Source organism: Eurosta solidaginis, chromosome 4 (assembly GCF_040869045.1).
Source record: "Eurosta solidaginis isolate ZX-2024a chromosome 4, ASM4086904v1, whole genome shotgun sequence".
Taxonomy (NCBI): Eukaryota; Metazoa; Arthropoda; class Insecta; order Diptera; family Tephritidae; genus Eurosta; species Eurosta solidaginis.
Genome location: NC_090322.1, coordinates 108536208 through 108551003, shown reverse-complemented (window position 1 = coordinate 108551003; position 14796 = coordinate 108536208). Strand labels below are relative to the sequence as shown.

At 31.0% G+C, this 14796-nt stretch overlaps 1 protein-coding gene and 1 non-coding gene across 6 annotated transcripts in view; one reads left to right on the top strand and one right to left on the bottom strand.

Annotated features, from left to right (window-relative positions):
- The window catches only part of sol (small optic lobes), a 567383-nt gene that overhangs the window by 184407 nt on the left and 368180 nt on the right, over positions 1-14796 (top strand). The gene's annotated exons all lie outside the window — the stretch shown is intronic.
- TRNAM-CAU (transfer RNA methionine (anticodon CAU)) lies at positions 123-196 on the bottom strand. The gene has a single exon. It is a non-coding gene; the product is annotated as a tRNA-Met (tRNA).

Genomic DNA, 14796 nt, shown 5'->3' with positions numbered 1-14796 from the left:
CGAAAAATACTACTGGCCTGGTATGGTAACAGAGGTTCAAAATTATGTTAGGGAATGCGAAGTCTGTAAGGCAAATAAAACTCAGAATTCTTTTCACAAACCACTCATGGGAAAGCAACTGGCGTCCAAGTGTTGGACCCGAACCCACGACCCTGAGATAATGAGTCTCATGCTCTACCGACTGAGCTAACCGGACTAAACCGGCGCCATTGTTATGTAGCTGGCTTTCAGTGGTAAGACAGAGGTGGCGTGTGGCATGGTGGCAAGTCCCTGCTAGCTCGTCGGACGGGGTGGGGTTTTGCGCACCAGCCTTACCAACAACTACACTAACAAAAAAAGTAGAGTTCATGCCAAGTGCTAAAAAGAAAAGAGGAAAGCTGAAAGAGGTACAATAGACGTAAGGGGAACAGAGAGAGAAAGGAGGGGGAAATCAAAAAAAAGGGGGAAAAGGTGGAGGCCTGTCAAGTCAGGTGGAGTCTACCGACCCTCTTCGCGTATCTTACGCGAAGCCATGGGCGCCGCGCTGACTCCTATAATTTTACGGCGCCCCCAACCCTGACTCAAGTCTGTCTGTCTACAAGTCTATTAGACCATCACCCCTACGTCCCCTCTTAAGCCCAGAGCAACACCCACACTAACAGATACATATTCATACATCCAAATCACGTTACTAACACACATAAGGGTAACTCCGTTGCTGTTAACACACAGATACAGCGGTCTTCGGACTTTTGCAATGTTGCATTGACCCACAGGCTGCCGCTACAGCTTTGGAGACAAAATAAGGGAAAAGCACCATTTAGCAAAATGAACCTTGGGGAACCCTGGAATGTTTTTGTATGACATGTGTATCAAATGATTATTCAAAACGTAGTGGGCCTTAGTTCTATAGGTGGACGCCTTTTCGAGATATCGCAATAAGGGTGGACCAGGGGTGACTCTAAAATGTGTTTGTACGATATGGGTATCAAATTAAAAGTATTAATGAGGGTTTTAAAAGGGAGTAGCCCTTAGTTGTATATGTGAAGGCGTTTTCGATATATCGACCAAAATGTGGACCAGGGTGACCCAGAACATCTTCTGTCGGGTACCGCTAATTTATTTATATATGTCATACCACGAACAGTATTCCTTCCAAGATTCCAAGGGCTTTTGATTTCTCCGTGCAGAACTTTTTCATTTTCTTCTACTTAATATGGTAGGTGACACCATTTTACAAAGTTTTTTCTAAAGTTATATTTTGCGTCAATAAACCAATCCAGTTACCATGTTTCATCTCTTTTTTCATATTTGGTACAGAATTATGGCATTTTTTCATTTTTCGTAATTTTCGATATCGGAAAAGTGGGCGTGGTCATAGTCGGATTTCGGCCATATTTTATACCAAGATAAAGTGACTTCAGAGAAGTACGTGAACTAAGTTTAGTTAAGATATATCGTTTTTTGCGCAAGTTATCGTGTTAACGGCCGAGCGGAAGGACAGACGGTCGACTGTGTATAAAAACTGGGCGTGGCTTCAACCGATTTCGCCCATTTTCACAGAGAACAGTTATCGTCATAGAATCTATGTCCCTACCAAATTTCACAAGGATTGGTAAATTTTTGTTCGACTTATGGCATTAAAAGTATTCTAGACGAATTAAATGAAAAAGGGCGGAGTTACACCCATTTTGAAATTTTCTTTTATCTTTGTATTTTGTTGCACCATATCATTACAGGAGTCGAATGTTGACATAATTTACTTTTATACTGTAAAGATATTAGGTACATTTTTTGTTAAAATGTGACTTTAAAAACTTTTTTTTAAAGTGGGCGTGTTCGTCATCTGATTTCGCTAATTTTTATTTAGCACACATTTAGTAATAGGAGTAACGTGCCTGCCAAATTTCATCATGATATCTTCAACGACTGCCAAATTACAGCTTGCAAAACTTTTAAATTACCTTCTTTTAAAAGTGGGCGGTGCCACGCCCATTGTCCAAAATTTTTCTAATTTTCTATTTTGCGTCATAAGTTCAACGCACCTACCAAGTTTCATCGCTTTATCCGTCTTTGGTAATGAATTATCGCACTTTTTCGGTTTTTCGAAATTTTCGATATCGAAAAAGTGGGCGTGGTTGTAGTCCGATTTCGTTCATTTTAAATAGCGCCCAGGAACCTACATACCAAATTTCGTTGAGATACCTCAAAATTTACTCAATTTATCGTGTTTACAGACGGACGGACGGACGGACGGACATGGCTAAATGAATTTCTTTTATCACCCAGATCATTTTGATATATAGAAGTCTATATCTATCTCGATTAGTTTATGCCGTTACGGATTACCGTTATGCGAACAAAGTTAATATACTCTGTGAGCTAGCTCAGCTGAGTATAAAAATGTTAAAATGGCCTTTATTTTGATATGCATATTTATTAATTGTGTAATTGCAGAAAAATTAACTAATCCAATTAGTTGGTTTAATTGTTTTTTTTTTGATAATTCTTTCTTACAATCTTTAAACCTTTGCATTTTTTTTGTGCGATGAATTAAATAATTAAATTCATTTCATTTAAATCCAATCCTTTGATTGTCTTTATTATTTATAAATTATTCCATAACTGTCGAAGAATTCTGCTTGCTAACAATTGAAGTTTTGTGAGTTTGATTAGTGTTTGACATATAGTTTTTTTATGAAAGTTAATTAAAATACATTCCAATTCATATTTTATTTGCGCCAATTTGGGGGTTCTATCGTCATAAATTCTACTAAAAATTTACGTTAAAAATAATAACAAAAAAGGAAAAAGGAAAAAAGATTTTTTTTTGTAAATATTAATAACCTTTTGCGACATGAGCTTGTAAATTTCTTTTGTCTTTGTTGCGGTCTGTTAAATTGGGGCATGTAGCAACATTAACTCTGATCAGGTTGCAAGAGGGCTATGTCACCGCACTCACGTAATTTCGATTTTCGGCTAAAGATTTTTTTCCTTCTCTTAATTTGCAAGAGAATTCGAACTAGACCCCTTAACGTAAATAAGTTAGCCTAACTTCTTGTGCTCAGCTCCTCATTAATTTAAATCAGTGGTCGGCAAAAATTTAAATGTAAGTGTATTAGTAAGAGCATGGACATCTTAGCAGGAAATTAAAGTTGAAATGGGAATGTGCATTTAACGTTCGCAAATAAACAATAGCCTCCTCCGATATTGCTACGCTGCTTGTTCAGCGACGACTAAACGAAAGAGGATAATAATATGATGTATATTGGAACGATTTTCCGTCATCCCTGTCAAATTTGGTTTCGAGACAAACCCGTTTCGGCGCTGTGCCATCATCAGTGTCGATTTTCGTTCTCGAAACCAAATTTGACAAGGGAGGACGGAAAATCGTTCCAATATACATCATTTATCCACCCTGTCGGAAAATCAACAAAACAAAATAAGTCAGAATACTAATATGTGTGAAGTGAGCGCGAATAATTATTTCACTAGCTGACGACCACTGTTAGTGGTCGGCAAAAATGTAAATGAAATGGATTAGTGAGATCATGAGCATCTTAACAGAAAATTGAAGTTAAAATGGGAACGTGCGCAAATAAACAATTGCCGTCCTCCGATGTTGCTACTCTGCTTGTTCAGCGACGACTAGACGAGAGAAGTGAAGTGAGCGCGAATAATTATTTCACTAGCTGACGGCCACTGATTTAAATTTTGTTTTTGCTGTTGGCTCATTCTCCATGCACCAATACCAATGAATTCTAAGTACAGTGAGTATATGAGAGCGCAACATCGAGAGTGATAATGGTACATATTAAGTGTAAGCGGCTATTCTCGCTCACTCGCAAACTGAGAACGATGTATATTAATATGTTCAAAGCTATGTTAACTTAAAAAAATAACTTTAGGGAGATCTCCAGTGAGATGTTAAATGCGAGAGAAATAGAATTGTGAGATAACGTGTGTTTGAAGTAGTTAGCAAAAAGAGCTTAATGAGAAATATACTCAAAAGTTTTACATAAAGAGAAAGTCGGAACTCCAATTAATTTTGAGAGTTTGAAATATTGGAGAGAATGATTTTTTGATTTTTGAATTACTATTAGTGTAATAAGAGAATGCATTTAATGAGCGAACTTTTCAGTTGTACTTAATGAGAAAATCTCACATTAACATTTTCGAGAGATAAGAATTTGAGAGTGTAAAGAAATCAAAGAAAACTGAGAAATATCTTTTGTTTAAGAGAATTAACTTGAATATGCGAAACTTTTGTAAATTGACTTTGTGAACTTTATTTGAATTGAGAGACTTCGAAATAAAATGAAATATTGAGAATTTGGTTTCGACAAACTTGTTCGAATGTAGGGAACAGTTTAGGTATGTTAATTCATAACCGTACATAAATACATAATGTATATGTACGTAGTTAAGAAAAAATTAAACATCATTGGGAAATTTCTTTGAAATAAAAATAAAAAATTATAAAAATAACAAAAAACAAGTAAGGAAGTCTAAGTTCGGGTGAAACCGAACATTACATACCCAGATGTACACTTGAAATGCTGTTGTTGTTTGTTTTGTGTAATACATATACATATGGTTTTATTCTGAACTAATTTTGCTTCGAGTAATGGTTCCCGAAATATAGAAAATTGCTTAGTCATAAAAGAGGCGGTTTCACGCCCATTTTTTAAAATTTGAAGTTTTTCCTATTTACTGTTATAAATCCACTTGGGAAATGAAATACCATTAATATAAAACTCTTTTTTGCAAAGATATATCTTATTTTATTCGTCCAGGACCCTTTTAAAAATCTTTTATACAAAATTGGGCGTGGTCCTTAACCGATTTCGTTAATTTTTCTTCAAAGCATTCCTTATAGTAAAGGCAACCCCTCTGCCGAATTTTGTTACGATAGGTTTAACCATTTTTGATTTATGATTAATAATATTTGTAAAATTGATTTTGTTACAAGTGGGCGGTGCCACGTCCATTTGAAATTTTTTTGTCAAATTTTGGTCAAGATAGTCAATATCAGCCCACACGTCAAGTTTCAACATTCTAGGTGTATTATATACTCAATTATCAGTTTTTTTGTGCTTTCCAAAATGTTGTATATATAAAAAGTGGGCGTGGTTATCATCCGATTTCGCTCATTTTCAATACCAATCTATTCTTAGTCCAGATAAGCTCGTGTACCAAATTTGGTGAAGATATCTCAATATTTACTCAAGTTATCGTGTTAACGGACAGATGGACGGACGGGTGATTTTTGTTAATGGTCTATATCTATAGTGTTAACTACTTTGTATTCTTTACTTTAATTTTTAAAATAATTTTTAATAGAGTTTTCGTGTTAACTTAAAATTTTTGAATAACTTCAAAAAAAAAAGAAAATTCTAATTAGTTGGAAAATATTTAAACTCAAAAATAAACAAAAATAAATTTTATACTTCAAACCGAGAACAAATAATTTTTTTAAAATATCAACCTGAATGTTGATATACTGGCGATCCTACCAACGGACCTATATCTTTATTTGATACAATTATTGAATGTGGCGCGTTAGGTATCGGAGATTTACTGACTAATAAAATACCGCAAATAGAAGTGCAACTAAGTGACGTGCTACCAAAGAAAATTTGTTTTAGTTGCCTGAACCAATTACAAACTATCTACCGGTTTCAGCAAATCATCTATCTACTCTCAACATTTGTGCGGTACATCTGTTAACACTAGTGAGAAGAAATACACAATTAACACAAATATCGAACAAGATGGGTGCCGTTATGTGATATAGAAGAAAGAATAAAAAAAATAAAATAAACATCTTTACAGCAGCAGCCGCTGGAACTAAATAAAAATAACTTAAATAATTGTTAAAACTTCGAGAGGAATAATAAAACAGTTAAAAACGCAACAAAAAATTTTCAAATAATTAAAAAATTTAATTTTTGAGTGATTTTTCGCAACACATTACAACATATTTTTAAGCTACGCAATATTATAACGCTAAAAACGAGAAGTGTAAATACACTAAAACTCATTTTTTAAAAATAAATGCCAAATCAAAACAATACTGCCACTGTTGCAAATACAACCACAGCTGTAGAAAATTGATCCAGCACTACTCAGGAAGTTTCATCGTCATATAGTGTACCGTTTATTGGAACCATTCATCTTTAACGTCCTCTACACAAATAAGAACATCTTTATATTTTAAAGCCATTGCATATTTAAGTTTACCAATCAACTCTTCCATAGTAATAAAATCGTAAATATAAATTTTAAATAATTTTAAATTTTTCCAAATACAATTTTTATTTTAATATTAAATTAAAATTTCAAATTTATTTTTAAGATTATTTTTATATCTTAAAAATTTTAATATAAATTATTTAAATTTACTTATTTTTTATATAAAATTAAATATTGTATTTAAATTGTTAACTCTCTTTCCAAAAAAATTCTTAAATATTTTCTAATTTTCAAATTTTTTTTTTCATATGGTTCTGCGTTCACCAATACGAACTCGTAATTTTACAAATTGTGAAAATCAAAATAACAACCATACAAATAACATCATGACTCACAATACAACTCAAAATTCTAACATTAATACAACACAAACCAACATCTCTAATATAACACAAGATACTTCAACACAAGATAACTTTACAAATTTTCCTTCTACTAAATCTATTAAATTACCACAATTTTGGCAAGATTGTCCTGATGCCTGGTTTTTACTTGTTGAAGGACAATTTGAAATTAATAATATCACTGATGATAATTTAAAATTTCAAAATGTTCTAGTTACTCTTGAACGAGATACTATTTCTAAAATTTTTAACATTATTAACCCTCCTCCTCTTTTCAATAAATATAATACAATTAAAAGGATTTTATGCGAAAGATTTTCACTTAGTGAAGAAAAAAGATTAGAAGAATTATTTTCAAAAACTGAACTTGGTGATCGTTCACCATCTGAATTATTCAGATTTATGAAATCACTTATAGGTACTGACTCGATTGTAAGTCAAGAATTACTTTTCAAATTATGGATTCGTAAATTACCACAAGAAATACAAATCCATTTAACTTCTAGTAACAATCAAAATAAAGATGAAATAATTATTTTAGCTGACAAACTTTTTGATTTAATCAACAAACCTCATTCTTCCAAATCTCCTGTAGTCTCAAGTATAAATAATAATATTTTAGAACAATGCGTTAAAAATTTAACTGAATTAACCACGGCTATTTTTCAAAATTTAAATAAAATTTCTAATGATATTAATCAATTACAAATCCGTTCAAGATCTAAAGATAGAAATAGATCTAAATCTCGAAATTTTTCAAGATCAAAAAATTTTTCAAACAATCGTAATTTTAATTCACAAACAAATATTTGTTGGTATCACAAACAATTTAAGAATAACGCTCTTAAATGTATACTCCCATGCAACTTTAATCAAAATCATAATTCAAATTCCGAACAAAATTTAAACTGAAACGATCCATTATGATGGTGACGGATAATGGAACTATTATTAAACCTACTCGTCGCCTATTCATATTTGATAAATTCAATAAACTTAATTTTCTAATCGATACCGGCGCAGTCGTATCAGTTATTCCTTTTTCTAAATTTAAAATTTATAAAAGAAATTCGGATCTTACTTTGACTGCAGCAAACGGTTCTTCAATTGAAACTTTCGGTACAAAACTACTTAAAATTGATTTAGGTTTAAGAAGAGATTTTGAATTTCCATTCATTATAGCGAATATTGATACACCAATTTTAGGAGCAAACTTTTTAGAAAAATTCGGAATTATCGTCAATATTAAAAATAAAGAAATAATGGATTCCACTACAAAAATTAAAGTTACTGGATCTTCTGGATTTTCTGATATTTTCTCACTCAAAATTCCTATTGTCGAAAATAAGTTTTCAAAATTACTTAATGAATTTCCATCTATTACCTGTGAACCAGATTATACTAAAAAAGTTAAACACCATACGGTTCACAGGATAGAAACAAAAGGTATTTTACCATTTTCGAAACCCAGACGTCTTGATCCAATCAAACTTAAAATTGCTAAAGCTGAATTTGAATTTTTAGTTAAAAGTGGTATATGCAGACCCTCAAATTCTCCTATTGCATCTCCACTTCATCTCATTCCTAAGAAAGAACCAAATAATTGGAGACCTTGCGGAGACTACCGAAGACTTAATTTTATTACTACACCAGATCGATATCCTTTACCACATATCCACGATTTAACAATTGATTTAAAAAACAAACAATTTTTTTCCAAAATTGATCTTGTACGTGCTTACCACCAAATTCCAATGGCAGAAGAAGACATTCATAAAACTGCAATAACTACCCCTTTTGGAATGTTTGAATTCGTAAGAATGCCTTTCGGTTTACGAAACAGTGCTCAAACTTTCCAACGATTTATTAATGAAGTATTTTCTGATTTCGATTTTGTATTTACATACATTGATGACATTCTTATTGCCAGTGATAATGAAGATAAACATATAAATCATTTAAAATCAGTTTTCAAAAGACTTGAAGAAACTATATATTAATACGCTAACAAAATTTCCATACAGTCAATTCACAGGCTGTTTCGCATAGTTAGTGTACGTAAAATCATACAAAAGTTATATGAATCGATTCGTATTGATCAGCCGCAGTGCATAGGCCTATTTTTGTTAACAAATATTACTCTATTTGTTTATAATTAATAGAAAAAGTTTTTTGTAAATTCTAACAAACAATACAAATATCGAAATTCATTTTCGTGCAGAAGCGCGCCATCTTTGGGAACAAATCTAAGGGTTCTAATGCCAATTTCAAAGACCTAAACCTTTATGTATCCCCCCTAAATTCGAAAGCACAAATGTTTCACCTACATACAAATATGGGTTCCCATTGTTGCCACTTACCTATAATAGCCTCTACCAAAATCCTAAAAAATTGTTCCAAAATAATTTGTAGCGTACCAAAAAATCTTAAATAGAATTAATTTTTGACCGGCCCATTTTTTGTGGCAAATTTCACTTACACGTAAATACATACGTCTTTATTTAACAGATTATTTGTTTTTTATAATAGTTGTTTTCAAAAACACATGAAATCACAAATAATGAGCTAACTTTTGTTGAAACTAACTAAATTCATGTATAACAATTATTGGCAAATTTGCCCGAAAATGTTTTTGCATTTGCAGATTTAATCAAATGCAGATTTTAAATAAAGTACGTCTTATACTGAACAAAAAACAAAAAAGTTACAAAAATATAACATTAAAATTTTTATATTGTCTTTTATGCTAATTTATTTTATTTCTTATTTTATATTATTATATATTCTCTTATTTCAAACTGTTTTATTATTATTTAAATGCAACTTGACTGAATAGGAAAATTTACGTTGTATATTAAACGAAAAAAACGTCCCTTAATTTTAGGTGAAAACGGCAACCGACATCGTGGCGGCCGTATTGCATAGGCAGTATATTACCCACTATCTATATATTAATACGCTAACAAAATTTCCATACAATCAATTGACAGGCTGTTTCGCATACTTAGCATACGTAAAATCATATAAAATTTATATGAATCGATTCGTATTGATCAGCCGCAGTGCATAGGCTTATTTTTGTTAACAAATATTACTCTATTTGTTTATAATTAATAGAAAAACAATTTTTGTTGTTATATCGGCCTACTGATTTTAAGATCGCGGGTTCGAATCGAGCTCAAGGCCTAACAATAATTTTTTTATCATTATTATTGTTATGATAAATTTTTTCTTAATTGAAAAAATTTTTAAATTAGAATAGAAGAAAGAAAAAATTTAGACAACTGCCAAAGTTCGTTGTATAGATCCATTTCGGGAACTGCTAAATTCCTTCATCGGCAACGTTTAGGCGCCGCTGCTCTAACCATTCAGCCATCACAGCGGTTTTTTGTTTGTCTTCATTAATCCTACTTCTATTCTGGTTCGTGCCAATTGATATTCAACAGATGTCGCAGAATGGATGTGAAAATTGGACTTGTTTGATGGCAATGCACTATGGCATTGGTTTTCATTTTAGGTGCTTTAAAAAAATGAAATCAGAAATAATGAGTCAAGTTTTGTTCAAACTCACTAAATTTATTTATTTATAACAATTAATTGCAAATTTGACCCAAATGTTTTTTCCATTTCCAGATTTTATGCTCATTTTAGATATAGCACGTCTTATAGTGAACAAAAAATAAATAAATTTGCTACAAAGATATTACATTAAAATTTGTATATTGTCTTTTATGCTAATTTATTTTGATATTTCCTATTTTATTTTATTATATTATCTTTTATTTCAACTCAGTTTATTATTATTTAAATGCATTTTGATTGAATCGGAAAATTTCACGTTGTATATTAAACGAAAAAAAACGACCCAATAACGTTTTCGATTTTAGGTCGAAATATTACATAGGCAGTATATTACCCACTATCTATGTATTAATACGCTAACAAAATTTCCATACAATCAATTGACAGGCTGTTTCGCATACTTAGCATACGTAAAATCATATAAAAGTTATATGAATCGATTCGTATTGATCAGCCGTAGTGCATAGGCATATTTTTGTTAACAAATATTACTCTATTTGTTTATAATTAATAGAAAAAGTTTTTTGTAAATTCGAAAATCTGTGCAACTATCGAAATTGTCATCTGTAGGACGCATTATGTTCACAAACCCCCCTGAGTACATAGCTCCAAATGCTCCATTGTCGCGTTGCTCAAATGTTTCATCTCTACATATGTATATATTTGTACACGCCAAACGGTGAGAGAACTACTGCTTCGCTCATTTTCTGTTGAAATAAAATATTGTTTCCCATTGTTGCCAATTACCTATATTGGTCTGTACAAAAATCCTTAAAAAATTGTTGTAAAATAATTGTTAGCGCACAAAAAAACTTTAAAGAGAAGTAATAACTTAACCGGCCTATTTTTTTGGACAAATTTTAGTTACACGTAAAAGCATAGGTCTTTATTTAACAGATTCTTCGTTTTTCATTTTAGGTGCTTTAAAAAAAAATGAAATCAGAAATAATGCGTCAACTTTTGTTCAAACTCACTAAATTTATTTTTATATACCAATTAATTGCAAATTTGACCCAAACGTTTTTTGCATTTCCAGATTTTATGCTCATTTTAGATATAGCACGTCTTATAGTGAACAAAAAATAAATAAATTTGCTACAAAGATGTTACATTAAAATTTGTATATTGTCTTTTATGCTAATTTATTTTGATATTTCTTATTTTATTTTATTATATTATCTTTTATCACGTTGTATATTAAATTTGCTACAAAGATATTACATTAAAATTTGTGTATTGTCTTTTATGCTAATTTATTTTGATATTTCTTATTTTATTTTATTATATTATCTTTTATTTCTACTTAGTTTATTATTATTTAAATGCAACTTGATTGAATAGGAAAATTTCACGTTGTATATTAAACGAAAAAAAAAAACGACCCAAAAACGTTTTCGATTTTAGGCCGAAATATTGCATAGACAGTATATTACCCACTGTCTATGCATATATTAATACGCTAACAAAATTTCCATACAATCAATTGCCTGGCTGTTTCGCATACTTGGCATACGTAAAATCATATAAAAGTTATATGAATCGATTCGTATTGATCAGCCGCAGTGCATAGCCCTATTTTTGTTAACAAATATTACTCTATTTGTTTATAATTAATAGAAAAAGTTTTTTGTAAATTCGAAAATCTGTGCAACTATCGAAATTGCCATCTGTAGGACGCATTATGTTCACAAACCCCCCTGAGTACATAGCTCCAAATGCTCAATTGTCGCGTTGCTCAAATGTTTCATCTCTACATATGTATATATTTGTACACGCCAAACGGTGAGAGAACTACTGCTTCGCTCATTTGCTGTTGAAATAAAATATTGTTTCCCATTGTTGCCAATTACCTATATTGGTCTGTACCAAAATCCTTAAAAAATTGTTCTAAAATAATTTTTAGCGCACAAAAAAACTTTAAAGAGAAGTAATAACTTTACCGGCCTTTTTTTTTGACAAATTTTACTTACACGTAAAAGCATAGGCCTTTATTTAACAGATTCTTTGTTTTTCATTTTAGGTGCTTTAAAAAAAATTAAATCAGAAATAATGAGTCAACTTTTGTTCAAACTCACTAAATTTATTTATTTATAACAATTAATTGCAAATTTGACCCAAATGTTTTTTTGCATTTCCAGATTTTATGCTCATTTTAGATATAGCATATCTTATAGTGAACAAAAAATTAATAAATTTGCTACAAAGATATTACATTAAAATGTATATATTGTCTTTTATGCTAATTTTTTTGATATTTCTTATTTTATTTTATTATATAATCTTTTATCACGTTGTATATTAAATTTGCTACAAAGATATTATATTAAAATTTGTATATTGTCTTTTATGCTAAATTGTTTTAATATTTCTTATTTTATTATATTATCTTTTATTTCAACTTAGTTTTTTATTATTTAAATGCATTTTGATTGTATCGGAAAATTTCACGTTGTATATTAAACGAAAAAAACGACCCAAAAACGTTTTCGATTTTAGGTCGAAATATTGCATAGGCAGTATATTACCCACTATCTATATCTTAATACGATAACAAAATTTCCATACATCAATTGACAGGCTGTTTCGCATACTTAGCATACGAAAAATCATATAAAAGTTATATGAATCGAATTTTTTTTTGTTAACAAGTATTACTCTATTTGGTTACAATTAATAGAAAAAGTTTTTTTTAAATTCTAAAATCTGTGCAACTATCGAAATTTCCATCTGTAGGACGCATTATGTTCACAAACCCCCCTGAGTACATAGCTCCAAATGCTCAATTGTCGCGTTGCTCAAATGTTTCATCTCTACATATTTATATATTTGTACTAGCCAAACGGTGAGAGAACTACTGCTTCGCTCATTTTCTGTTGAAATAAAATATTGTTTCCCATTGTTGCCAATTACCTATATTGGTCTGCACCAAAATCCTTAAAAGATTGTTCTAAAATAATTGTTAGCGCACAAAAAAACTTTAAAGAGAAGTAATAACTTAACCGGCCTATTTCTTTGGACAAATTTTACTTACACGTAAAAGAATAGGTCTTTATTTAACAGATTCTTTGTTTTTCATTTTAGGAGCTTTAACAAAAATTAAATCAGAAATTATGAGTCAACTTTTGTTCAAACTCACTAAATTTATTATTTATTTATAACAATTAATTGCAGATTTGACCCAAATGTTTTTTGCATTTTCAGATTTTATGCTCATTTTAGATATAGCACGTCTTATAGTGAACAAAAAATAAATAAATTTGCTACAAAGATATAACATTAAAATTTGTATATTGTCTTTTATGCTAATTTATTTTGATATTTCTTATTTTATTGTATTATATTATCTTTTATCACGTTGTATATTAAATTTGATACAAAGATATTGCATTAAAATTTGTATATTGTCATTTATGCTAATTTATTTTGATATATCTTATTTTATTTTATTATCTTTTATTTCAACTTAGTTCATTATTATTTAAATGCAACTTGATTGAATCGGAAAATTTCACGTTGTATATTAAACGAAAAAACGACCCAAAAACGTTTTCGATTTTAGGTCGAAATATTGCATACGCCGTATATTACTCTACTATCTATATATTAATACGCTAGCAAAATTTCCATACAATCAATTGACAGGCTGTTTCGCATACTTAGCATACGTAAAATCATATAAAAGTTATATGAATCGATTCGCATTGATCAGCCGCAGTGCATAGGCCTATTTTTGTTAACAAATATTACTCTATTTGTTTATAATTAACAGAAAAAGTTTTTTGTAAATTCGAAAATCTGTGCAACTATCGAAATTGCCATCTGTGGGACGCATTATGTTCACAAACCCCCCTGAGTACATAGCTCCAAATTCTCAATTGTCGCGTTGCTCAAATCTTTCATCTCTAAATATGTACATATTTGCACTCGCGAAACGGTGAGAGAACTACTGCTTCGCTCATTTTCTGTTGAAATAAAATATTGTTTCCCATTGTTGCCAATTACCTATATTGGTCTGTACCAAAATCTTTAAAAAATTGTTCTAAAATAATTGTTAGCGCACAAAAAGACCTTAAAGAGAAGTAATAACTTAACCGGCCTATTTTTTTGGACAAATTTTATTTACACGTACAAGCATAGGTCTTTATTTAACAGATTCTTTGTTTTTCATTGTACATGTACATGTAAGGCGCGATAACCTCCGAAGAGATCTAAGGCTGAGCTTCTCTTCCAATTAGCGACGTGCTCCTCTTGATTTTCCTTACAAATTGGCCGGACGGGACCTACATGTTTTATGCCGACTCCGAACGGCATCTGCAAGGCAGATGAGTTTTCACTGAGAGCTTTTCATGGCAGAAATACACCCGGAGCGCTTGCCAAACACTGCCGAGGGCGACCCCGCTTAGAAAATTTTTCTTCTAATTGAAAAATCTTATTTCTAAAATTTTGATGTTGCTTTGCCCGGGGTGCGAACCGAGGGCATACGCGTGTAGTAGGCGGAGCACGCTACCATCACACCACTGTGGCCGTAATTGTAATTCTTCAGCTTTTCGAGATTTTTCGAATTTCGCCATTTTTTTTTTTTCATAAAAAACTTCAATCAATTTTGCAATCATCCCCACTAATCCCGGAGTGGGCC